Here is a 27797-nt window from a genome sequence, read left to right on the forward strand (position 1 = left end):
GTTATGTTTTCTGGGCACATTTCACTTTAAGGTTTTTGAACAATTGGGTAGGCTGGTTATTGGGTTTTATCCATAAATTATGTATAGGGTCTAACTTTTTAAACCATGTTTTAACATACCACTGTTTTTATGTACTCGTAACTTTTGTAACTTTTATGGTTCTCCGACGTGAAACTGAATAAAGTTCATTTGATTTGATTTGATTTGAGTCCAGAAGTATTCTAAAGTTGTGGGGTCTGGGTCCCAATGTTTATACTCAATTTCTGTTTGTTCTCTTGTGGCAGAGAGGCTCTGTGCTCAAAACCAGTTCTGTCCTACCTGGTCCAACATCCTAGCAGGAGGTGGAGACAGCATTGTGTAAGGCAGATCAGCTCCATTCAGGTTCAAGGAAATCTCCTCCCCCTGCTCGAAATGCAGCCTAGGTCTATTCAGCCTAGCCCTGACTCATCCAGGAAAGGCAGGACACACCTCAACCCTGAGTGGCTGTCTGAAGAGAATGCACATCCCTTGACCTTGTCACTCCAAAGCCAGAGTTAATCCGCAAACCACCAGAGGCACACAGATGGCTAATCAAAAAAATACAGACGTTCTAAAAGTGGTATTTTCAAATATACAATATATAAAAATCATATTTACTAAAAGATGTATTTTTATATTCTGAGTTCAGGCATACTAAACTCCATCTTCCCACCTTGTCCCAATGGGAAGTTATTCTATCCTATGGGACAGATAGCCTTTCCATAGTGAAACATGAATTACACTGTAGTTCACTATCAGGACGTGCCACACCCACCAGTACATGTCCTACCTTTCACATACACTCACTGTGCCCACAGGGATACATTGGGCCTACCTTAGGGGAGACTCACATGTAATAAAAGGGAAGGTTAGGGCCTGGGAAGTGGGTGCCCTTGCCTGGCCAATATGGCAGTAAAAACTGCAGTGTCAGGTCTGAGAACCTTTTGCAAGGCAGCTTGTGTGGGTGGCACAATCAGTGCTGCAGGCCCACTAGCGGCATCTGATATACAGGCGCTGGGCACTCACAGTGCACTCTACTAGGAACTTAGTAGTACATCAAATAAGCCAATAATGTAAACACCAATCTATAATAACAATTTAAACACAGAGCTTATTCACTTTAGCACTGACCGGCAGTGGCAAAGTACCAAGAGTCCTAAAACCAACAAAAACAGGGTCAAAAATAGGAGGCCCAAAAACAAAAAGTTAGGGGATCACCCACTGGAAAAGCCAGGTCTAACAACCACCATCATTTGATTATTACGAACGATAGGCTTCATCAGTTTCGTTGACAGTCCTAATTACTCCTTTAATCATAAACAATCAATTTTAAAACTCTTTCTCCTAATGTGTTCTAGGGATTCAGGCTGCTCGGAAAACTTGTGATTTCCCATTTGTCACATGCAAATTGTAATATAGGTCAGCCACGATATTTGAAAAGCAAAGTGAGATTTGAGACAATCCCTAATATTCTCACGATTGAGGATAGTTTGCTCAGTGGTCCAGATATTATGCCACAATAACATTTGCTGAATCTTAGCTAAATGAGTTAGAAAGGAAAGTCCCAGCTCAGCATGGCATACATAGGAGAAACAGCCACTTGATACTGCTAAGGGATACCTCAGAAATGCATTCTCTACCAGTTGCAGGGGTTGGCAGTCACAGTGCCCTCAAGCCCCGCCCCAAATAAGGCTGTTGATAGACACTTTGATTTAGAAAATGTTAATACATCTTTGGGTGGTTTTCTGCCAATGTGTCTTAAAAAATCTTACACAAAGCTGTAGTCGTTTTCATAAACTGGAGCTTCCTGGCACTAATAACCTTTCTCCACGAACCATCCTGGTAAGATAAAATATCCAGGTAGGAGGAGGTCTTATCTTAGTTGATTAGCAGGCCTAAGTTCTGCATATAATTAGTGAAGCCTGTTAAAATTCATTGAAGCTCCATGGGAGTATGGACCATGAGCACAGCATCATCAGCGTAGAGGAGGGCGGGGATTGGTCAACGACCAGTGTGTGGTAGATGTCAACACTGGTCAACCAAGAAACTTCCTAGGCTATTAATATACAATAGGTAAATCGTAGAATTGATGGGTGTTACCAGGGCTCACACACAAAAGGCCATGACCCAAATAGATTGTGGCATAAACCAAAATGGTGGATTCACCGAGATACCACCCTAATTAAAGTAATGCACTGTGTGATTGGTTTTGTGCTCTTCTGCATAAGGATTGCAGGGGTAGTTGAATCCCCAAATTCAGTTCTGCGTCAAATATGCTGAGAAAATGAGTACACGTCAATGGTATTCTTTTCTTTTATTTGAAGTCAAGTGTAGGGACAGAAGGACATCCGACACGTGTTTTGCCCGAGGCTGATAAGCCAGGGCTTTCTCAAGGCAGGAAGATCATGCCCGGTAAGTGTAGAATATAGTAATCTTGGTGATCTTCGAGAACAAAGTACAAACGTGGAGTCCCGGCTCACAATGCGGTCTGAGTGAGCTATTAATATACAATGTAAATAGGAACAGCACCAGTCCACAGCCCTGCCTTACCCCTCTCTCCATGCTGAATGATGTAGTACACTCTTCCTTGACACCCTACCGCACCCTCAAACTGGTTCCATAATATAATTTATTCATTATTCAATCTTCCTCTATTCCATCCACTCATCCATCTACTCATTCATCCATACATCCCTCATCCATCGCTCAGACATCCATCCGTCCATCTGTCTGTCCGTCCATCCGTCTATCCATCCATCCGTCCATCTGTCTGTCCTGCCATCCTTCCATCTATCCGTCCGTCCATCTGTCCATCCATTCGTCCATCCATCCATCATCCATCCATCCATCCATCCTTCCATCCTTCCATCCATCCATCCATCCATCCATCCATCCATCCAGCTACCCATCCATGTATCCATTCACACACCAGTCCATCATTCCATTCATCCATTCATTCATTCATCCATCAACCCATTCAATACCCCTCTGCCATTCATTCATCCATCAACTGTGCCATTCATTCATCCATCCATCTATCTACTCACCAATCCGCTCTGCATTCATCCATCCACTCTGCCATTCATCCGTCCATTCTGCCATGCGCCCATTCATCATAAACTCATCCATTCTGCTTTCCACCAATCCATCCATTAATGTGTCCATCCTCTGTACCATCTATTCACTTATCTTTTCACCCAATCATCCATCCATCCCATTACTCTGCCAGTCTTTAACCTTTCCATCCATCAATCCATCCATCTATACATCCATCCATTCATCCACCCATCCATCCATCTCTTCACTTTGCCATCATTTTACCTGTCCATCCACCAATCCATTTATATACTTACTAATCCATACTTTACTCTGTCCTCCTTTCATCTGCATTCTACCTATCCATTCACTCATCCTTTCACCCACTCATTCATCTACACACTTATTTGTCATCAGGATCATTCGCCCACTCATCCATGCATCCTTTCACTCTTCCTTTCACTCAATATTCCTTCAATTTTTCCCTTTTCTTTTATTTATCTTTCATTCTTCCTTGCTCCTGCGTACTCTTCTATCGATGGTGTTTTCCTGTATAGTGGCATTTATCAGTCTTTCTCTGCCCAGTAGCAAATTGAAGAGGCCTATCTAGAACTCCACCCCTTCTGAAGTTGCTAAAACAGATGGTTCATGATGCCCCTGCTTGTAGCCTGCCCTCTTCTTTGTTGAGCTAGTCCATCTGGCACCCCCTCCATATGGGGAAAGCCTGTTGCAGAACTGGTTTTACTGGGAGAGTTGTTCATTATACTGGACACACCTCAGCAGTGTGCTCAGAGCTTTGACTTAGGAAACATGGTTCTGACATCTTGAATTTGGGCAGAGAGATGCACTGTGGCATTGATTAGCACCAGACCCTCGGAAGTGATGTGAGTGTGGATAAGGTTGCCTCATGGGAATATTACCCCCATTGGCTAGAGGGTCCTTCTCACTCACAAACACTAAATTGGCATAAAAGTAGCATCCATGGCCTCCTGCCTTCTAACACTACTGGACTCAGAAAGGACAGAAGGACTACACCTGCTGCACCTGTGGACGTCAGAAAGAAAGGCCGTACCAAGGAAGACTTTACCTGCTGCACCTGGTGAAACAAGTCAAGACTTCATAAAGAGGAAGGACTGGTCTTATTGTCGAATTTGTGGTGGTAGGCTCTTCTGACAGCGCGGGGACACACTGTAAGTGTAACCATGCGCTTTACAAATTCAGAAATAAATAAATAAATAGACCCCAAGAGCTGTGTTTACTACCACTTGTGGCAAGAAACAGTGAGTGGACTTCAAGGGCTAGTTGGTTAGCATCTTGTTAAACCTCAGTGACAAAAAAGCTAGAGAAGCCTGCCCCTGCAAAGTGCCCCGCTCAGCAGTAGCTACTGGATCAAGATCTGGCCCCCAAGAGGTGTCTCCCAGGTCCTAGACACTTAGCTGGTCTAGATTGTACTCTTTCACCCCAAAGAACTGCAACTTTCAAGCCTAAGATGATGGTTTTTGGGCACAGATTCTATGACTCATAGACTACATTACTTCCCAGTTCATGTCATGTTATATTATGCAGATTTGTAGAGTGCACTATCACCCAGGAGGGTATTCTGATGCTGAGCAGGTGTGAGTCTATCCACACCTAGGGCCTAATGGGGCTGCTCAAGTAACCAGGTCTTCAAAATCTTGCGGAATTCAAGAAGGGGGGGAGATTCATATTTTTAGCAGGAGTTTGTCTTAGGACAGATGTTCAGCCCCCAGATCTGGTTTTAGGTATGGGCTAGTTTTGAGCACATAGGACTCCATATGAGCAGAGGTTTCTGAAAGGTTTGTGAAAGCGGATGTGATTGTTGATATATGCTGGACCAATTTTATGTAGTGCTTGAAAATGTGGGTGAGGAGCTTGAATTGTGCTCATTTGTGTGTATGGGGAGCCAGTGGAGCGCCTTTAGGTGTGCTCTACTGTGGGTGGGGTGTGGGAGGTTGAGAGTGATTCTGTCCTCCAAGATCTGAATGGTCTGCAACCTTCTGGTGATTTCTTTGTTAATTCTGGCATAGAGGGTGTTCCTGTACTCCAGCTTGCTTGAAACCAGGGTGTGTGTGTGATGATTTTTTGAGTGCTGAGTCTGAGCTCTTTGAAAATCTTACTCTTCAAATGATGTTGACAGTATTGACTTGGGCTGTCATGTTGAGTTTGTTGTTGATGATGATCCTGAGGTCTCTTGCATGGGATGTCAGTCTTACTTCTGTTGACCACAAGATGGAGTCCCACAGTGATGTGCTCTTCCTAAAGATCATGATTTCAGTCTTGCCGGTGTTCAGCTTTAACTGGTTGGTCTTCATCTATTTGTCGATTTCAGTCATGCAGGCATTGAACTTGATCCAGGTACTTGGCGTCTTGTCCATGTGTGGGTTGCCTCAAATGCTGTCAAGAACCAAGGCTCACCACTGGACCACTAGACGTCAAGCCCAATGCCAGCCTCAAGCTACAGAAGATTCAGTCGACCTTATTATCGATGAGAAAGAAGAAGCAGAAAAGTTTCTCAGTGTAAAGTTAAAATCTTGACTGGGACCAACCTAGCTCCAGCATCGAATCCCGACTTCCATCACTGTCAGCCGGAAACCTTTACTTTACACTGGACCTTCACACTCAAGGATCACAGAATACCACTAAGAATCAAGAGCAGTGATTTACAAAACTGCCTGAAACTTTCAAAACTAGTGAAAAGTAGTGATTTATAAAAATCCAAACTTCGATTCCCTTCATCTTATTTTTGTTGTTTTGGTGTCTATTTAAAGATGCAAATGTATACTATTTTTTAGAAACTTGAGTTGGATTTTTTTTGTGTGTCATTTACTTATTAACTGTTTTGGTACTGCTAAAGGCTTTACACTTGTTTTCCCTTGAGTTAAACCTTATTTCTCTGTGCAACAGCTACCCAGGACATAGCTATGGTTTGATTGACAGAACCCTAACTGGACCTGACTTGTTATAGTGACATTATTACTTGGTGAGGTCTCAAAACCCCCCCAACTAAGGTGAACAGTCAGAATATCGAGTAGGAAATGTCGACTTGCACTAATATAGAGTGCAAAATATTGTGATACAGAAATATCGACTGCAAGAATATCATGGTCAAGAATATTGAGTTTAAGGTAAGAAATATCGTTTGCAAAAATATAGTTGTTAAAAATATCGTTGTTTTAGATAGTGTTATGTATTTTAGTGTGTATTTGAAATGTATCTGCTATATTTTTTTGTCTAAGCATTCATTTTTTTTATGTATGTGTTTAATTTTCAAAAGTTATTAATTTTATTTTAATAAAATTTTGCGTTTTAGTTCCGTAGCAGGATGTGGGTTTAAAGGGGAATAGGGTTGGAAGTAATTTAATTATAATACATTTAATATTAATTTTATTTTAATTAAATTTCGCATTTTAGTTCCATAGTGGGTTGTGGGTTTATAGGGGAATAGGGTGAGAAGTAATTTAATTATGATAAATTGAATATTAATTTAGTTTTAATTACATTTTGCATTTTAGTTCTGTAGCGGGTTGTGGGTTTATAGGGGAATAGGGCGGGAAGTAATTTAATTATAATAAATTGAATATTCATTTTTATTTATTAGTATTTATTTAATTTTGATTTATAGTGCTAATTATGGTATTACATTTATTATTAATTCATTCATTACAGACGGGGAGGCTGCGCACAAGTACTGCGTCCATCTTGGGTGAGGCAGGCTTGCTAGTTTGCGGACTAGGCTTGCTGCCTCACGGGCGGGAAGTATAAATTTAGCTTCCATTCTGGGCTCTGGTCAGATCTGTCTTAACGAGACTCCCATGGCGGATGCCTGACGGAGTGAGCTATACATACTGAGCTTTTTAATAAATTGTCTTTGCACTTTTCCTGCGCGCTGTTTTAAATTGCATTGCACTGTGTCTTTGACTCTTGCCACTGTTTTAATTGTTCACCGCTCTTCTCTCCTGAGGCGAAAAGCCGGGAGTTCTCTCTCCGTACTCTTTTATTTCATTGTGTGGGGTACTCGGTTCCTTACCTATTTGGGGGCAGTTGCGCACCTACCTGCAACCCTGGTGACCGCGCCGCTCTTCCCCTGCCACCCTCTTGCCGTGCTTCTCTGGGCGCCCCCCTCTTAGCCGATTAGGAGCTGAGGGACAGACGGGGAGGCTGCGCACAAGTACGGCGGCCATCTTGGGTGAGGCAGGCTTGCTAGTTTGCGGACTAGGCTTGCTGCCTCAGGGGCGGGAAGTATAAATTTAGACGGGGATAGCTCCGCGCAGCGGACACGAGCAGTGGATGCGCCTAACCCACGCCAAAGGAACGCCTAAGGAAAGCCCGTCCGCGCCCGTCAGCGTCCCGGAGCCGGACGGGTGTGGACGGGTGGGTGACCTTTGGATGCAGCACCAGGGAGGAACCCGAGGCTACTCTGCAGCACATCTCCTGGGCTTAAGACAGTCTATTCATAGAGGCTGCATTGTCCATGACCACTGTTTTAAGGGAAATTTCCATTGCACTGGCTGTGGGTGGTCATTAAAGGAAGTATGGGATGAGAGGGGCCCCGCGGAGCCAGGGCACCATATCATCCCGACGGTGGGGCGGGGACCATCTGAACGCTTTTTCAGCTGCACCCTTCTAAACACTCGGTCTGCGAGCAAACATGCTCTGGATCTGTTTAACTACCTATCAGAATCTAATCCCGCCTGCCTTTTCCTGACGGAAACCTGGCTTGGCGAAGCCTCAAGTCCAGATGTAGCTAATGCCCTGCCCTCTAACTACTTTATGCTGAGGAAAGACCGGTGCACAGGTAAAGGAGGGGGAGGGGCTCTGGTGATAGATAGACGCTATGAGTGCTCTATCGTACCTACGGAAGACATTCCTGGGGCAGAAGCATTGGGATTTTGTCTGACACTTTCACCCGCCCAATCTTGTGCGGGTCTGCTGGTTTACAGACCCCCAGGTCCTATTGGATCATTTCACAAGGGGCTGGACTCAGTGATTTCGGCAATGAGTGTACAGTTTAAACACTTCGTTCTTCTGGGCGATTTTAACATTCATTTTGATGCAGCGGATGCTGCGGATACCATCAAAGTCTTATACATCACTACTCCACTGGGCTTGTCACCCTATGTAGTGTCTCCTACTCACAACAAGGGGCATATATTGGACCAAATTTTCTCCACTATGCCTATTACAGTGGCTCCCCCCTTCCCGTGTTGTGGTCTGACCACCTAGTAGTGACTTTTAATATCCAGTATAAAACCACCCTGACTATTAGAGACAATGGGTGTCAGCCCCGGTTGTCCCATGCCCTCCATCGAGTAACACCGGATATGATTGAACAACATCTGTTAACTCACCCCTGTCGACGGGTGACATAGAGGAGGACTTAGTCTGCTTTCAAACGTGGCTCACGCAGTGTTTGTGGGAATTGGCACCGTCTGGGCGGACTCCTAAGAACTCTACGCGAGCGTCTGCCCCATGGTTCACGCCAGCGCTCAATACCAGTCGACGGCTCTGTAAGAAGGCCGAAAGAGCATGGCGATGAAACTATCTGGAACCATTGAGGGAGGCCTATAGGTGCTGCACTAAGGCCTATCACAAGGAAATGTATCTGGCTAAGAAAGCCTACTTTGCTCGAAGGATTGAGGAGGCCACTAACACCAGCAAAGAAATCTTCCTGATTGTGAAGGAATTCACATCGCCAGCCTCCTTCACTCCGAAGTGCTCTTTTCCGGAACCTTGGGTTACGCAACTCGCAGGCTTCTTTGCTAACAAGATCAAAAGCATCTAGGCAACTTTTCCATCTGTTGTGATAGGGGGAGTGTCTAATCCAGAACCCCATTCCTTTGTGTCTGACTCGGGACTGCCCAGTTTGTCGAGCTTTCCTCCTATTGAGCCTCAAGTCTCACTGGAACTTCTTTCTAAAATGAAATCTGGCTCTCCGCTGGACCCCTGTCCCGCTAAGTTTCTAGCCAAAGTGGCATATGTCATCAGCCCCATTGTTAATCCGATTTTAAATCGTTCATTGGAGACAGGGATAGTGCCGCTTGCCTGGAAACAGGCGCTGGTTCTTCCTCTTTTGAAGAAACCCTCTCTGGACCCCACCATCCATGCTAATTAACGGCCTATCTCTCTGCTCCCGGTCCTTTCTAAGGTAGTGGAAAAGCATGTACAGTCCGTTCTCTCAGACTTTGTTGAGTCACACGGTGTTCTGCATTATACCCAATCCAGTTTCCGTGCGAATATGAGCACGGAAACGGCACTGCTGGAGGTGGCGGAGGCCATTAAGGAGGTCCAGGACACCGGAGGGAAGGCACTGCTGGTGTTGCTTGATCTTTCGGCGGCGTTTGTCACCGTTCCACACGACCGTCTATTGGTTAGACTCTTGGAGATTGGCGTCAGGGGAACGGTGTTCACATGGTTTAAGTCCTTTCTCTCCAACCGGCAACAGACAGTCTGGGCTCCCCCGTACTCGGCGGCAGTGCCGCATCTGGAGGTGGGAGTACCCCAAAGGTCGATATTAAGCCCCACTCTTTTCAACATATATATGTCCCCTCTGGCGGCACTGGCTGAGTCATTTGGCGCCCAGATTGTCTCATATGCTGATGACACTCAGCTTCTCTTCACATGCGGAAAAAACATGGACTTTAACAGGGATCGCATTAAAAGCTGTCTGGGTGCGGTTTTTGCCTGGTTTCAACTTAATCAGTTGAAATGCAACTCGGACAAATCTGAGGTTCTTTTCTTCGGCTGTCCTCCGAATCCCTGTTGGAATTCCTGGTGGCCGGCGGATATGTTTCCTCCTTCCGCTGTGGCCTCGGTGGCTAGGAATCTTGGTGTTAGGATGGACAATTGTCTTACTCTTAAGCCACAGATTCTGAGCCTGGTCGGTCAGTGTTTTGGGATACTGAATATGCTAAGGAAATTCCTCCCTTTCCTATCTATTGCCCATAGGAAAACCACAGTGCAAGCTATGATAGGATCAAGGTTGGACTACGCTAACATGCTCTACCTGGGTCTCCCGAAGTACCTTCTTTCACGCTTGCAGGTAGTGCAGAACTCGGCCGCACGGGCAGTCTTTGGCCTCGGCCATCAATCCCATGCTGCGGGACTGCTGGAGTCTCTTCACTCTCACCATGGCGTTTAAGGCACTCCATGGCACTGGTGCCCTCTATTTGAGGAAGAGAATTGGTTTTCACCTGCCTTCCAGAGCCTTGCGTTCGGCGTCATTGTCTCTAACCACGGTCCCGGCAATTAGGCGTGCTCGGATCGGTGGGCGGTCTTTTAAATATCTTGCGCCCCGGGCCTGGAATGCCCTCCCATTGTCCTTAAGAAAGAGTGAGAGCTTTCTGTCGTTCAGAAAGGAGCTCAAAACGTGGCTGTTCGGCCAATAAGTCTCCTCTATTTTGCCGGGGCTCTGCCGTTATGGGTCTGATAGCGCCGGGACACTCTGCTTGAGTAGCTGAGCGCTCAACAAAACACCAGCTAACATAACAACATAACATTATTGGCTGTTAATGTTTATTGATTTATTAATTGGTAAATATGTTAATTGTGTAATTTTTTTAGCAGCAGGTTTTGGGTTTATAGTGGAATAGGGTGGGAAGTAATTTAATTATAAATACATTATTAATATTTTTTCATTATTAATATTTATGTATTTAATATTTTATATTGTTATTTGTGGGAAATAATATATTATTAATTATGTATTCATTTGTTATGAATTATTATTAATTAATTGGTAATTATGTTAATTGTGTCATTTTTTTAGGAGCGGGTTGTGGGTTGATGGGGAGTAGGGTGGGAAGTAATTTAATTGTAATAAATGTATTAATATTTTTTATATACTATTTATCAATTATTATTTTATAGTGTTGATTGTGTGAATTAATTTATTAACAAATATTTATATTTTGATTGTTAATTGTTATTAATTAATTAATTGTTAATAAATTATGTTAACAGTGTAATTTCTGACGAAATTGGTGGTGGCATTTATAGGGAAATAAGGTGGGAGGTAATTTATTTTTCATTAATTAATTCGTATTTAATTGATGCTAATTAATTAATTACATTTTTATTTTGTCGATTGTGTAATCATTTCGATGTGTGAGTTGTGGTGTTTATAGTGGTAAACGGTGGGAAGTAAATGTTTTTTAAATGAATTAGGGAGCCCATTACGATGAAGAACGGAAGGTCATCAATACTGGTGGCGGTGGCGGAAAACTGTCATGTGTTCCGCCGCAGGTGCGGTCATTGCGATCAACAAATCACAATGGACCCACAGAGGCTATTTTCCATCCTCTGCAGCCTCCGCACGTTTTTTGCATACGGACGGGTGGCGGGCGGAGCCATCAGGGCAGGACCGGCATGCGGAAACACGTTCCATTCGCCAAGCAGATCACGATGTTGCAGACAGCCCTTCCCACCGCCGCGTAAAAACCACCACCTTGCGTGTGGCGGAAATAAAACAATGGAGAGGAAGAGCTGATACAGAACCCATCTAAACACCCGAAGCCGGAAGAGATCCTGCGCTATAGACCTTCCCGCTGCACCACCTGCAGCACCTCTGGCAGACAAGACGCTGCAGCGCCCAACAACAGAGGTACGTACCAAACATTTCCGTGCATGCAACCCATGAACAACTACAACTCCCAGAAAGCATGGAGGCACCACGATGTTCGTGGCAACCTGCCAAATGCAAAGTGCGAGGCCTACCCAATCCCCATGAGTGACCCTCGGTGCACCCAAATGCAATTGGTGCCAATGACACTGCAACACCTAAACATGGACGCCGAAGTCACCCATTGGCTGATGGCTCATCCACATATTGTGTGCCACACCCTGGCGGCCCGGAAGCTGCGACCGCAACCCTTCAACATTCAAGTGGGGCCAATGCGTGCCATTGCAGCAAATTCCAGATACCCAGCATGCGAACACATACTGCATTTGCAGTGGCGCCCCGCTAATTAAACCACACATCACAAATCATTTGCCCAAAGTGACTAGTGCACCCCATGTGTAATGTTGTGGGACACGAGGCCCTCATGCATATAAACGAACCACACAGACACGTACATGTATAGGAGAACCGGCAGAGGGCACGAGCGCCCTGCTCCATTGGCAGGGTTACATGTCCAGTGGTGCCTGGCATAGGTGGCTGTGGGGTGGGGGTAAGCCAGCCGTCTGGGAGTGGCTGGTACATCAGAACATCTAGAACAGTGACCAGCTGCTCACTACACTGTGAAGGGATGAGAGAGTGTGACCCATGAACCAAGTCTTCACAGAAATGGAATGTCCAAGGAAAGGAGAGTGGAATTACATACATAGCCATGCCTCATGGCCAGGTGGACTCAAATGAAGGAAGCAGTCACAAAGGACAAAGGCCTCCCGCATTGTACCAATGTTGTGTAATGAAACATCCAACCTTTGGACCCCACCTAAATATCCCTTGACATCTGACTTACGTCTCTGGGCCAGGGGTCAACTTGTGAAGGGTCAGTGGCATAGGCAGACAACCACAGGTGTCCATTGTCTGCAAATCAGACATACGTGTAATCCCTAGCACACCCAACACACGTACTGGTGTGGCCTACAGTGTGCCCAGCTGCCACTGCCTGTAAATGTCCCCACACACGTCCCAAGTCAGTGCTCCTCCAGACCAAATGCCCTCAGAAATAGTGCCCACCAGCATGCATGACATGTCATTATCACACCTTGCAATGTGTGTGTGATGTAAAGTACTGTCTCGCCCTACACTCATATCAGTACAGCCAAACAACAAATTAAATGCACATGAGCGAGTGACTATGGAGAGATCAGGGGCGGTGGACGAGGGTGGCAGAGAGGGAATCCGAGGAGGAGGGCATGAGTCAGTGTCACTTGCCTGATACCCACACCTCAGGAAACCTCCTCCTCCTATCAAGAGGACCTTTTCGGGAAAAAACACTCTTCTTGAGAGTGACAACATCTAGAATACGAATTACAAAGGAAAGAATGCATCTCCCTGGCCCTTGTAAAACTGAGGAGAGATAAAGGAGGGCCCTGAAGCAGGCCTGGCGAGAGACAGGAGTGACAAATCGGGCATGCAGTGGCCCACCAGAATGCCTCATTGGACAACACAAATAAAGATACCCTGAGCCAGCCCTGCCTGGGAGGCATCCCAAATGTTGATGGCAGCGTTGGCCTCGTACCACCACAGGCAAGTGAACCCATCTATAGAAACCGCAAACACTACCACTCCATAAACCTGCGAGTGGTATGACAAGCGGAGCAGATCATCTCACACGTGTGTGCAGAATATCCGAGGTCGGCACATGACTGCTACATCTGGCGGACCAGCAACATCTCCCCCACCCCCAACCCACACATGCTCAGTGACAATGACAGTGGTGAGGAAGAAGGCCTAGACCAGCGTAAACAGCTCATTGTCAACTAACTTCCGTTGAGTGTGATGCAACAGTGAGCGACTATGACAGTGCCTGTGTGGCTTGCTGTTGCCTCACAGACTTTGAAAAATGTCCCAGAGATCTCGTACACATACTGGGCAAAGCGCTGGATTAGAAAATATATGCATGCAGGGACTGAGCACACCAAAGCAACTCTACGCACAGTATACCATTACCATACTGCCTCACTTGCTCCCCTACTCACTCTGAGGCATTCAAACACCTGTACACAAGCAGGCAAGTTGAAGACAAGAAATGTTTTCAACAATCTCTCTGGACATTGAACCACATGCATATCCCCCTACTCCTTGCAGGAAGCAGTTGTATGTGATGTCCCAGGTCCATGGCCTTTGTCAGCAGAACCCATTACTCAGCCTATACATGGTGAAATTACACCACATTGTCTGTGTCGCACTCATCACTGGATGGATCACCCTCCCAGTGTGGGGCATGTGGCCCACAAACCCATGTCATTCAAAGGGGTCCGTGCCCTCTTGCAGCTGTGTGACTATGTTGACTTGGGGTGCTAGGGTCTGAACAGAAATGAATGACAAGGGACAAGGTTCTCCGACCACGGACTGAATGTCCAGACAGTACTCCAGGACCGCGCAGACAACAAGCTCTGCGGACACCTCTCATGTAACAGACATGTACTAAGGGACTTGCAGGGCACAACTCCTAAAAAATGGAGTGGGTGGGACTTACCAAGTAAGACAAAATGCCAATGACCTCACAACGTCACGACGTAGCGGTATGAAAGAAGCTAAATAGTGCAAATAACATATGTGCAAATACTGGGACAAACCAACCCACCTAACAGTCTAACAGTGTCCGCATTGATATACAGGGACTGTACAAAGACTAAAGCATGCCTCCCGTAAGTACCTGTGAAGAGCCGGCAAGCTCTGTGTCTATGTTTCCCTATGTGGCATCTACGTCTAAATGTTTGGTCCAAGGCGGGGTCCAGTCAGCATGTACAAACAAAAGGAGGCCGGATGGCCACTTTAACTCGGCCCGGCTGGAGGTAAGAAAAGGCTCCCTCTCTGCCTGCACGTTGCTGCTGGGAATGGACAGAAGTCAACGTGCAGGTGCTGCTGAACATTTCCCGGTATCTGGAGGGTACACTGGAACAAGTTAAGCATATCCATGTGGGGACCAACGTCCTGGCAGGGGGACGGCGTCCACCCCGTGCAAAGAGAGGGGGCGACGTGTACCTGCTTGTACCCCCGACTCGAGCCCTGGGCACTTGCAAAACAACAACGCCATGTAATCTTCGTGTGCTACATCTGCATAATGGGAGCCGGGCTCATGCCAGACGACAATGTCCACGACGGTCAAATGACAGCCTCCCCTTGCTCCTTTCTGTGGTAACAAGATAAACAGACTGCATAGCACAGCACAGATTAAGCCAATGCAGACAGGGCCAAAGTCAGAGAGCTGGTTGCCAATTCTTGTCAGGAGGTGTGAAGAAAGGGAAACGATGATTGCATTTGTCACCAACAGTTCCTGTTGCTGTGAAGTAGTGGTGGGCTGAATTTGCATAGTTGCCTTATGTGAATTATCGCGAAATTGCTCTAACTCTCCGTGAGCACGCGATGTGTTTTTGCGTGCTCGCGGGGAAATATATCTCTAACTTGCCCATGCGGTCGCTAATGGGCACGGCCATCCTGCTCGCGATGCTTGTTTCCTGTTACGGTTCGAATGATGTGTTTGCGATCGCAAACTCTCGCGGGATTGTGCGACCGGCTACCACAATCCAACATCTCGTGGTGCAAGCGAACGGATAGGAAAACGTGTCGGCAAATGCAAGGATCCGGAAAGTCGCTACCGCGCAACGAGAACGCATTTTTAAAGCACGAACAAGAAAATACTTCCGCTTTCGCAGCAGATCGCAGAAGTTTCGACATCTCCGCGTTCTCCGCGGAATGCGGAAATGCCCAAACTTTGCAACTTCCGCGCGCGGAACAGAAATTTTCGACCAGGCCTACTGTGAAGTAGGTACAAATCCAAGAAGGCACAGGCAGTTTCGAAGGCAATCAGCTCCAAGAGATGATCCAGTTCATCTTCAGTGAAGAGGACCACCATCCAATCCAGCAGTATGAAGGAACAAATGTGCTCCCCCTCGCACCATGAGGTTGCAAGGTGCATCCCATCGCAACCTGGGAGAGGTTCGATGTGGGTATTGAACAGGAGCCATTGCACAAATGCACAGGTGCAGCTGTCAGCCTGACTGACACATTTGAAGGCATTCCATAAGCGTGTCTTACCAAAGCAGTCTTGCATGTGGACCAACAAAGGAGTCACCCACAGCTCATGATCCAGGTCAGCAAGGGATGTGTTTGAAAGGCAGTCATCCATGGCCCACTGAAACAGACATCTTCTGCAGGAAAAGACGGGTTGCACGCAGGTGAAATATGCATGGCGGAAAATTAGTAGGCCTGGGCTAAAATTCCGTTCCGCTTGCGGAAATTGCGATAATTTGACATTTTCGCGTTCCGCGGAGAGCACGAAAATGTCAAAATTTCCGCAATCCGCATTTTACCGGAAATTTTTTGCTTGCTTGCGCTGTAAAATAATACATTCTCACGTGCGCGCGATCGCCTTACCTGAATCCCCACGTTCGCCGACAAGTTTTCCCGATCCGGTAGCGTTCTGCACATGATGTTGGATTGTTGGTAGCCATTTGCGCTGTCTCGCGACAGTTCGCGCCCACAGTAACGTCATTCGTCACGCGATCACGTCTTTCTTCTCGCGATCATGCACCGCGAGACAAGTGAAAATAAGATGGCCGCGCCCGCGAGCAACCGCATGGGTAAGTTGGCGAGTCGCGACCACGAACGGGCGGGAAAAAAACTTCCGCATCTTCACGATTTTTCCGGTTGTTTGCGGAGATTTTTAACATTTTCGCGATAATTTGTGAAAGTGAATTTCGCAAATTCCGCCCACCCCTAAACATTAGCCTATAATTGAGGCCCAGCACAGCCAGTGGGACACATCCAAAGAGAAGCTGCATGCGGGCACGGTATAGTAGCAACTGACCGGGATCGGCCAGGCCACTGGACGGTCAGACATGGCGTGAGAGCAATCTCAGAACCAGCACTCAGCTGTACAGCCAAACCTATGATCAGAAAGCTCTAAATGCAGTGTGCTAATTGGAGGACTGACACCTGGAGGTACTCACGGAAAAGAATGGAAGGAAGGGACAAGGCCAGAGCCCACAAGTCTGATAAGAAGTGTGTAACGGCCTTCAGTATCAGACCCTATCAATACTCTGTGTCTCAGTTTGCTGCAAATATAGTGGGCGAGCCGTGTTCAGGTCTGGCTCAATCGCGCGGGACGGTCAAGACACCTGGTATCCGAAGGTCTTCGGGCTGGTGTAGGAGCGACTACTTGTCCAAACAGAGGCTCATTGTACATGCACACTCATGGTAGTATGTTTTCGCTGTGCGAATGTGAGGCCACAATTGACTATCCACAATCACTTATGGGGAGTTAGCAGAACATTGTCACAAAAGGGACACGTTGTGCAACTGTTACCATATGCGCAATGCCTGGCCTGTGCATGCAAGAGGGTCCATGTAGGTCCTCCTCAACTGAACAGACATGGGAGTATGCATACGATGCGTCACCTTACAGGAGGGGGGCTGGCTTGGCTCGTCGCCTTCTGTTGCTATCGAGTCACCTTTTGGAGTTAGGTCACTCTTGCCAGCATGTTCTGCAAACAGCACAACTTAGCTGTTCATGTTTGCCACATTTGAATTGAGGTGACATGACTTTTGCCTTGGATTTACTAGGCATTTATTTCAAAATGCCATCAGTCGCACATGGTGTGGATGTACATACAGGGCTATCAGTGGGCCGGTTCTCACTGGTGCTGTGCACCATCCCCTTTTCTGAGTGTGCCTCGGTATGGGCCTCTTTCGTGTTCTGTTTTGTGCCCTGCTACAGGCGGTCCATCCTTTCTGCTGGAATGCATAGCCAGCAGGCGCATTGATGTGCACATGGTCACACTCCTCACTTCTTACTGGTGGAGTAGTTACGCCATGACGTCATGCCAGGTGAGCGTTGTGGGGAAGTGAAATCCTTTGTGGATTCATTTTGTCTCGGAAAATCACTCCTTTGGGGACTCATTAGCAGCATCATCCTTGTGGGTTTTAAGACATAGTTGCAGCTTCCTTATCTTATACAACTGACAGACATTGCCAAGGCCAGTAGTCCAGAGTTGTAGTAGGTATCAAGTTCCATGTATCTGGGTGCAATGGCAGTGACAGGAAAATGCTAGTGGGGTAGCTCACTAGTATTTAATTAATTAATGTCTGAGGTTTTTGGGCCATGCCCTTAATTATATTGTCCAGGCTCCTTTGAGGGATCCCCTAAGTGTTTTCATCCCACTTAAAGCGCTGGGTACCTACATTGCTCATTAGCGATGTGACATGGCTAAAAGACCAATTTCATATGTGCCGATGTCGAATTTCCGAGGACATGTCCTCAGGTACTGACTTGTTGCTCATCGGATTCAGTTAATGCTTGGACATTTCTGTCTTTTCTATGTGTATCTGACTACTCTGCCGCCACTTCATGCTTTGTGTTGTACTTTTTGTGCTTGCCTCCTCTTGTTTTGTGATTTTTGACAGAGTTTCCATGCATGTGTTGTATTAACCCGAGTTTTTATGCTTTGGGGCAATGGGACATACACATTGGCATTTTCTGGTCGCCTTCTTGTATTCTGCTTTTACGTTGCATGTTCCTTTATCAATGACACTGTGAGTCATGTGACCTCTGGATGGATTTCTCCCTGTATGTGCACGGCCTAGTAACTGATGATATTTCCGGAGTTGGCTACGAAGTGCGGGATGTGGGGGGCCATTTGTCTCCATGCTGTTTGTGAGGGGAGACAGAGGGCCATGTGGGAGTTGTGGAGTTGCTATCAGGGCTCGACATCCCCCTTCCCAGTGAGATGGCTAGCTACTTTTTGGAAGGCACAGTCGACGGTGTTAGCTGCCACCTGGCTGAAGGGTGGGGAGGGTGAGCCATGCTGATCGGGAGGGAGGCCAGAGTGCATGAGCTGGCCACTTCCTGTGCGGCTGAACTGATTGAGGAAATGCTGTCCTTGTGACTCATTCATATTGTAAGCGTGCATTCCACATGAATTTGATGTGGGCGGGCGATTGGGGCCCACTTGTGCACAACGGTGTATTGTAGTGTGATGTGATCATTTTGTAGGGACCTACCCACCTCCAGGCCCCCCTCGATTCCTGTGAGACTCACTGTGAGACTCACTGGATGCATTTTGGCAGGCACCAATACTCTGTGCCGCTGCATGGTTCCTCTGGGCCGGATGCTTGTCCCGGCCCTTGGGTTTGCCCCACCGCTTCCTGATAGCACGCACATTGCATAAGGGGTTCCCTACAGCCTTGACTTTGCTGTGGGTGTGTTGAACCAGGTGCACGTACAAATATGGTTCTGCCCTGATTGTCTACTATCACTTTCAACTCTGAGTGGGTGACTTTGGGCATTTTCTTGGGGGGCATGGTGCAAATGAATGAAGGGTGCAGTGTGAAAGGTAATGGTGGAGATATGTGTAGTGTGAGAGGTGTGTGGGTGTAAGTGGTGCTGTGTGGGGATAGGTTGGTGTCATGTGCAGTGTGAGTCAATGGTGTCCTGTCTCTCTGTCTTGGCTTGTGGTGTGCAGAGACTGCTGGTCCAGGTAGGGGTTCGTTATCATCTGTGGTATATGGGTGTGTCCACATGGGTGATGACCTCCAGATGTCTCTCCCATGCTATGCATGAGTCATTTTGGCGTGTGTGTTGTGTTTGAGGGCGGCAGGGGATACAGGCACAATTTGGCATTATTGTCGGGTGGGTTCCGCCTGCCCTTCATTTTGCCTGTGTGCGTGCAAGGCTGTCGGATAGCAGTGCGAGGTCTGCCAGCTCTGCATTCTCATCGTAATTGGTCGTCACGCCGCAGTAGGAGGGGCCTTTTTGAGCCGTTGTACAGCTTTTCCCGTCTGCTGCGGTCTGATTTTGCGTACATTGCATCGTAATTTGACCGTCGGAAATGCTGCGGGTCATGCGGGGGATTGCCCAATTTCATGGCGGTCGGAGGGCTTTTCCATCCATCATCGTAATCGGGCACTTATGATTTGTTGTTAATTGATATTAATCTAATAATGTAAAATTAGTTATGTAAATTGTGTAAATATTTTTTAGGTGTGTGTTTTGATGTTTATTGGGGTATAGGTTGGAAAGTAATTTAGTATAAATTAATTAATCATTACTTGATCATTAATATTCATTTATTAATTGATAAATATCTTTGTTAATTGTTTTGTATTTATTTTGTTTGGGTATTTCTGTTCTATTGCTGTAATATTTTGTTAGTACATTAATTTTTACCTTTTTAAATGTGTTTTCTATTAATATTTGTATAATTGTTAATTACATTGGTTAAAAATAGAAGTACACTTTTTTAAAATTAAGATGTGTGTTGTAAATTGTGTGGTGGTATAGGGTTGGGAAAGAAAATATTACTTTTATGTAACTTATAATTTTTTGGATTAAAACACATTTTTATTACAAGATATTTATTTTACATTATTATTTATACATATAAAAAAATTATATTTTGTTCTTCGATATTTTTAACAACGATATTTTTTTCTCACTATTTTAGTACTTACCATTATGTAGATAGGAGGTCGATATTTTTGACATCGATATTTATGTCCCAATATTTTGGTACTACGATATTTATGTATTCAATATTCTGTCAGTGATCCCCCAACTAATAATCCACTTTCTCGCACTCTGTCTTTGAAGGTGGCAAATGCACGCTTCTTCAACAGGGCCTTCCTGAGTATTGTTGTTATATAGGGTTCCACAGAATTGTTGTATGGGCAGAGGGCCAAATTGCATGTCGGCATTCATGAAGTTCATATAGAATAAATTCAGAGTAACCTGCAAGTGTTCCATGCCTATCACACTTTATTACCCTCAAATGAATGGGCTTGGTAAAAGACCCTGTACAACATTATTGTGGAACTAGAAGAGCCCATTAGGTATAAGTGGAACAATTTTGATGCCATATCTTTTGTTTGTCTACAGGAAGGTTCCACAAAAAGGAAAGTGTGCCAGTCCCTAAAAGCTTGTGTTTAGGCACCATGTCAAGAGAGCTTTGAGGTTTGTGAGAGATAAGTTAAAGCATTCTTCCAAAGAAAACCACAAAAGGCATAAGGGATTATGTGCTGGCCATTTGATTTAAGATGGTTCAGTCCTTTAAGAAAGGGAGCAAAACACTAAAGATTAGTTAAGCACTGATAAAGCAGTGGTGTGATCAAAGGGCAGCCCTGGTAGTAGAATAGCCTTGTCAGAAAGGTGGGAAATTGAACCAGTAGAGCCCTGGATGCTCCAATATAGTTGGACCAGACAATACATGAAGCAAGAAAAGAAACGTGAGGTGAATTATCTGATTTATCTTGAAACATTCAGAATTCCTTTTAGGAGCAGAATGAAACCCAACTATGATAGGGCAGAAATGAAACTGCCAATGATGACTAGTAATGAAGAGGAAGATACGAGTAGGCTCCTTTTGGAACTCCTGTCAAATGATGATACCTATGCTCACCAAATGGTCTACACATGACATAGATACAGTTAACAGCTGTCAAAATAAAAATAAACAGGCTGTCAGACAGGTGATGATCTGCATAAAGAAAGGGGTTTCAAATATGCCAGACATCTGGGTGATTGAACACTGTAGTTGTCTATGGCCCAGTTCAATGGCTCTCCCACCAATTGCCCTCATGGAGTGCTTTTAAACTGAGATTCTGGGGCTTATTTACAAACCCCTTGCGCTGCCAGTCTCTCACTTTTAATATGGGAACAAGTGACGTACCAGCCACACAAGGGACTTGTAAATAAGCCCTTCTGTGTGGATCACAGAGGGCTAAATACAGCCACAAAGACTGATTAATACTGCTTACCTAGATCTAATTAGCTCATTAACTGGTTGATTTTACTTCACAGCATTGAAAAAATGGCCTCTGCAAAGAAGAGGTCTACATTTTTCCATCCAAGAGGGACACCTTTATTTCAGAGTGATTTCCATTTGACTGAAGAAGGCATATGTCACCTTCCAAAGATTAGTTAACTGGTTGCTTCCTAGGCTGGAATGCTTTAATGCTGCCTTCATAGGTGGCATTGTGGTCTACACTTCCAACTGGGATAGTCACTTGGCTCATCAAAATGTTTTTGTTTAAAAGTCTGCACAATACAGGTCTGGCTACCAAAGCCTGTAAATGCCAGTAAGTGTCAATGGCTCTCAGTGTACCTTGGCTACTAGTTTGATAGGGTACACATGAGGCCTCAACAGCCTATGATTCAGACCATCATGGTCCGGGTGTAACCCAAAAAGAAAACTCTGGTTAGAGCCATTATTTTACCTTTAACTGAAACTGACCTCCTAAAAACAGAATCAGCATAGCTTGAAGATTCTGTATTTGGAAAGGACACCCTGTGGGAAAGTGCCTCTTTTGACATGGCTAGCCCCACTTTTTGTCTGGTGTATGATGTGATTTTGAATTGAAATCGCACTGGGTCCCTGCCAACCAGGTTCCCAGTGCTATATTCTTTCCTAAAAGTGTATCAGGACTGGCCCAACTTCAGCAACTTCTATAAGTCCCTAGTAATTGGTACCCCTGGTACATAGGTCATTGGTACTAAAGAGGGTCCACTAGGGCTGCAGCACCAATTATGCCACCCCAGAGGCCCCTCACCAAGACCATGCAAACTGCCATTGCAGGCTGTGTGTCTTGGTGCAGAGAAAACCTAAGAGTAGGATTTGGCACACAGCCCTGTGTGCCAAATCCACATACACTGCATGAGGTATAGGTAAGTCATCCCTTCTGCAGGCTTTATAGTCCTAAGGCAGTGTCACTGTATACCATGTGTCGGTATATCTGCAGGAGCTGGTATGACCCTACAATATCAAGTCCATTACTGGATATTGTAAGTGCACAGGGAAGCCATAGAAGGTGCATGGGGTGGATACTTGTCATTGTAAGTTTCCTAGCTCCATGATTGCTACGCTGTACCTTAAGATGTTTGGTACTAAACATCTCGCCTTAATAAATCCTCACAGATGCCAGTGTTGGATTAATTATTAAATGCACTCAAGAGACCCTTTAGAGGGTCCCCAGAAAACCTACCAAGGACTGCTTTGGTCTCTGACAAGTCTTAGCCATCCAGCCAGCACCAGACATTTTTAAGACCTCATGGGGTGAAGGCCAGTGCTCTCAGAGTTCAAGAACAATGACTGCTCTGGGCAGAGGTGTTTCACACCTACTCCAGGCCAGGAAGCTTTAAAGGCGAGGCTGCCTTTGAAATGCAACCCAGGCGGCTCCAACTACTGGAAGATGACAACCCCCTTTCCTGCTCCACATTTGGCAGGAGTACAGGCAGAAAAATTAGTTGAATTGGGAGGTGGGACCATTTAAGCCAGCACCACCCCTAAAGTCAGACATGTGATGTGGAGCCCACTTTTCCTTTCCCTCCATCTTACTTTATGAGTGAATTAGCTGGTTAGGGGAGTTCCCCTTCCCTTAGGAAGTGGTCCCTTTCAGGGTGCAGACACACTAAGGGTAGTTAGCCCATTGGCTACTACCTGTCACTCCTTTTAACATCCCTACATTTTCTATTTAGGTGGCATCCATGGACCCTAAACCTAGATTGTATGGACACAGGGAAGAAAAGGACAAAGAAGAGGTGCTGGCTCAATAACTGAGCCCGGCTGCAGAATATCAGCACCGAACCCTGCCTGCTGCCTTAAAGACTCGACATTCGTGGTGTGCTGTCTTGTCCTGCAACTGTGAGGCCTCCAATTACCCCAGAGGTCCTCCAGCCTTCTACAAATTACCAATGAACTCCCTTGGATTGGAGGTACCACTCCCCTGCAGCAGCAAGCACCAAACTGCAGATTCTGTTTTTACCAACTTGCTGCTCCTTGGTGACTCTGTTTGAGCACTCAAACCAAAATAGGTACATCTGCTCAGGAGAGTCATATCTGTCTCCCTACCAAGTTTGGAGACACCAGGATCTACCAGAACTGTGCTGCACCTAAATCCTCTGCAGCACACTCCAAAATGAAGAGTACAACCGGACTACAACTGCCTAGGAAGCAAGCACCCATCAAGTGACATTGAGACCCAGGAGACCCATTTCATGAGTGGCCCAGCTGTCCCAGAATCTCCACTCCTAGCTTTCCTGCTCGTAACTGTGAGGAAAGTTTGACTTGCACTGCCCGGCTGACCTATCTGCTCTGCTCCTGGAATGTCTGGCCTTGGCAACAGTGATCCAGCTTTGCTTCTATGGTCCTGAGCCCCTTGTGACCTGCTTCAATGAGTGGGATCTCTCAGACTTACCTTTAAGTCCATTTGTGCAGTATGTTTTCAAGTGGCCCCCTTCTTCAGATGCATTTAGCGATTCTCAGTGGGGTCGGAAATGATCTGCCTCATTCATATCCATAAGGCAGATCACAGTTTGTGACCCATTGGGAATGGGTTACAATCACAGGGATGGGGGCTGCTGGGGACAGCAGACCACCATGTCTGTGTTTGCTTTTTAAATAAAGCAACGCTTTTTTTCAAATGTTGCCTATTTTCCTTAAAAGAAAACGGGATGCATTTAAAACACATTTTTAATTATTTTGTTCATTTTTTAAGGGCAAGCAGTTGTCCTTGTGACCACTGCCTGCTCTTGAAAAATATTTTCACTGCAAAACACAGAGGGAAAGGGGTCCTCTGGGGAGCTCTTTCCTCTTTCCGTTTGCAACAGGCTTACCACAAATTTGAAATTGGTGGTAACTGCGATTGTTTTGCAACCGCATTTTCAGCTGTGAAACAATCTTACATACCCCTGCGACTCGCTATTAGGAAGAGATGCCCTTGGTATGCCCCATTCTAATAGCAACTTGCAAACCCTATTTTGCAAGTCAGTAATAGGTTACAGACTTGCAAACTAGGGTTTGTACGTTCAAAAACCCTTTCTAGCGATCGCAAACAGCCCAATTTTCTCTTTGCAACCACTAAAAATGGCCTTATTTCAGGCCCCATATGTCAAGCTACAAGGGACTGGGAGGCAGCGAAGTGGGAAAGGCTTTTAGAGGTGATGTGAAAGGGCGATCAACTGTCTTTTTGGAACTTGATATCATCAGATTCAGTATATGGTTTCGTTGTTGTGGAGATGAACGTCACTGATGTCCATTGGGTCACACTCTTCTCTAGTTAATATTCTGTAACTGGAGAAGCTAGTTCATCTGCAGCAGCTTTCAGTTGTGACACCTTAGTGGCCCAGAGCTCTGTGCACAATAGTGCAGAGCAGCCTAGCACCACGCTGCAAGAAGTTAGAGCTACGATTCTTAAGATCATTCCTAATGAGGCACCAGGCCCTTATAAAATCCCTGTGTAACCTTTGTTGTAGCGAGATGGATGTTTGGGTTCCTATCTTACAGTTGTTTTTAACGGCATACTGAATGGGACTCCCACTCCGCCCACTTGGTTGGGAGCAGAAATTGTTCCCCTGTATGAAAAAGGCTGTCCATCACTTCCCGCCAGTTATAGGCCTATAAGCCTTATTGATTGTTTACAGAAGTTATTTAGTAGAATTTTTCTAGGAAGGCTCCAAGATTAACTAGACACTGAGGAAGTGCTCCCCCCCCCTGGCTTTAGGGACAGTAAAAGGACACTGGACCAGGTCTTTCGCTTCCAAATGCTTTTGGTCTCGATAGGTGGGAGGTTGTACTTGAATTTGTAGACCTCCGGTCAGCATTTGACTTGGTCCTGAGGCTCAACTTCTGGCAAGTATTGGCCAGCATTAGTGTCCCTAAACATTTACTGGCCAACATTGTAAGACTCTATGAGCATAATTATGCCCAGGTAAGCTGTGGTCAACAAGGCTAGCCCTGTCACAAGAGGGGTCCGACAGGGCTGCGTCTTAGCCCCCACCACTTCACAATTTATGTTAATGACCTGATTGAACATCTGAATGGGCATGAGGGTGATTCCCCAAGTCTAGCAGGCATCTGGGTTTGCGAATGATACTTTATTATTATCAAATGCACCCATGGGGCTACAGAGGGTTTTAGATAGCTTTAATACCTTTTGCACTAAGAGGGGATGGGAAATCAATGTCTCGAAGACAGAATATATGGTACTTAACCCCTGTCCTGTGACCAGATCGAATCAAAGGCTCTATATTGGAGCGTGTGCACACTTTTGAGTATCTAGGACTAATTCTCAATGAGCAACTGGACTGGCAATGTCATATAGATTGGTGCAGACTGACGCTTGAACAACAAACTAGAGGGTTAATAAAAGTGCGGAGCAGTTCTAAGTTTCGTCCAATTTCACCAATGCTGCAAATTTAGAAACAACAGGCCATGGGGGTTGCAGTCTATGGGGTGGAGCTCTGGGGACATAACAATGCAGCAGTCTTCATTCTAGTACAAAATCAATTCTGCGCCAGTTGACAGACCTCCTTGTTAGTACCTCTTTACCTCCTTTTAGGTTGGATTTGGACACCTGACCAATTTCAGAAAGGATAGAGTTGAGACCAATCCTTTATTAGCATATGCATTGGGCTAAAACTGAGCTTATAACATATCATCAGGGGTTGGAGGAGTTCTTAGGGTTGTCAGGTTCCGAATAAATCCCATGGTTAAGGTATATCAGAGACAAATTGGAAAAGTTGGGAATTGGGATATTGTGGGAAGACCGATTGACTGCTGGTCCATTAGTAAGAACACTATCAAAGCATATTATAGTCAGCATAAATTGGATCTACTGCAGTCACAATCCTCTCCAGGCCCCCGTCTGATGACTTTCTTGTGGTGAAGGATAAGTTTAAGGTGGAGTGGGTCCTTGACCAGATTGAACCCTCGGGAGCCAGGAAACGTTATTTTCAGTGGGTTATGGCACCCTCCCCCTGCCCTCCTTCACCTCAAGCTGGGTCCGTTCTCAAGAGCCAGACAGGTAGGAATGCCTCCCGTGTGGTGCTTGCTTGTAAGAAAACAGTGGAGCACACTTTATTTTTTATTCTGTGTATGTTAAGGGTAGGGATACATTGATTCTCCCAGTATGTCAATTATTAGGGGTGAGAAAACATGTTGAGGCCCTTTACATTTTGAGATTAGATACAAGACAAAGGTTTGACTTCACTGTCTCTTGATATCTCCTGTTGATGGAGAGGATTAGGTCCATGATTCTCCAGTCCAATGTGGGGCTTGACATTATGGCAGCATAGGAGGTGCTTAGTGACTTTGTTCCCACACATTTATTAGTACCCCATTGAGGCTTGAGACTGCATCTGCCCTACAAGAAAACTCTTGGTTTTAGAGGTTTTCTTTTACTCACTAGCACTTTGAGAATTCATGGGTTAAGATGTATCTGTCTACATTTAAAAAGTTTAAGGTCCGGGCTGCTTTTTATCACGTAAATCGCAACAGACTTTGGTTAAAACTGGCCAGCTGGGGCATACCCCAGGGTTTGCTAAATCTGCTAATCAATCTGCATAGTCAGACGTGGGTTCAAATAAAGTTGGGGCACAGGTCAACTTTATCAAGAAAGATACCAACAACGAAAGGCCTCAAGCACGGCTGTGTGCTGTCCCTGACCCTATTTAATCTGTTTCTTGCAGACCTTATCCCGCTACTAAGTGCCAGCAATTCACATTCTCCAAAGGTCGGTAACCTTGTATTACCATGTCTACTTTATGCAGACGACCTAGTTTTGATCAGCCAAACGAAGGTGGGTTTACAGCACCTTTTTAACACTACATTTGATTACTCCGAGGCAAATAATCTGAATATCAACTAGACTATCAATACTTAGGAGTGATTATCGACAAAAGTGGGCATTTCGCAGCCCAAAGGGACACAATCAAAAGAAAGGGAACAGCCCTGGCAGCCTCGATGACAAATCCTAACTCTAAACTGAACAGCCCCTCACTTGCCCCACTAGCTGAAGTAATACGGGAACAACTCCTACCTACAATAACTTACAGGAGTTAGGCACAGAGGGGAAGGGACTCTAAGCTCCTGGATGGTGTGGTCACAAAAGTGCATAGAATAATCTTTGGTTTACCAGCAATACTCTCTCCAGCAGAGATTAGGCTTGAGTTTGGTGTTCAGAAACAGACCCTTGCAAGACAAGGTGCGACAGTCATCTTTTGGGACAAAGTACGGAAATCAAAACCAGAAACCCTAAATTGGTACTTGTGGTTAGAACT

Source organism: Triturus cristatus, chromosome 3_1, assembly GCF_964204655.1.
Source record: "Triturus cristatus chromosome 3_1, aTriCri1.1, whole genome shotgun sequence".
In the NCBI taxonomy this organism is placed as follows: Eukaryota; Metazoa; Chordata; class Amphibia; order Caudata; family Salamandridae; genus Triturus; species Triturus cristatus.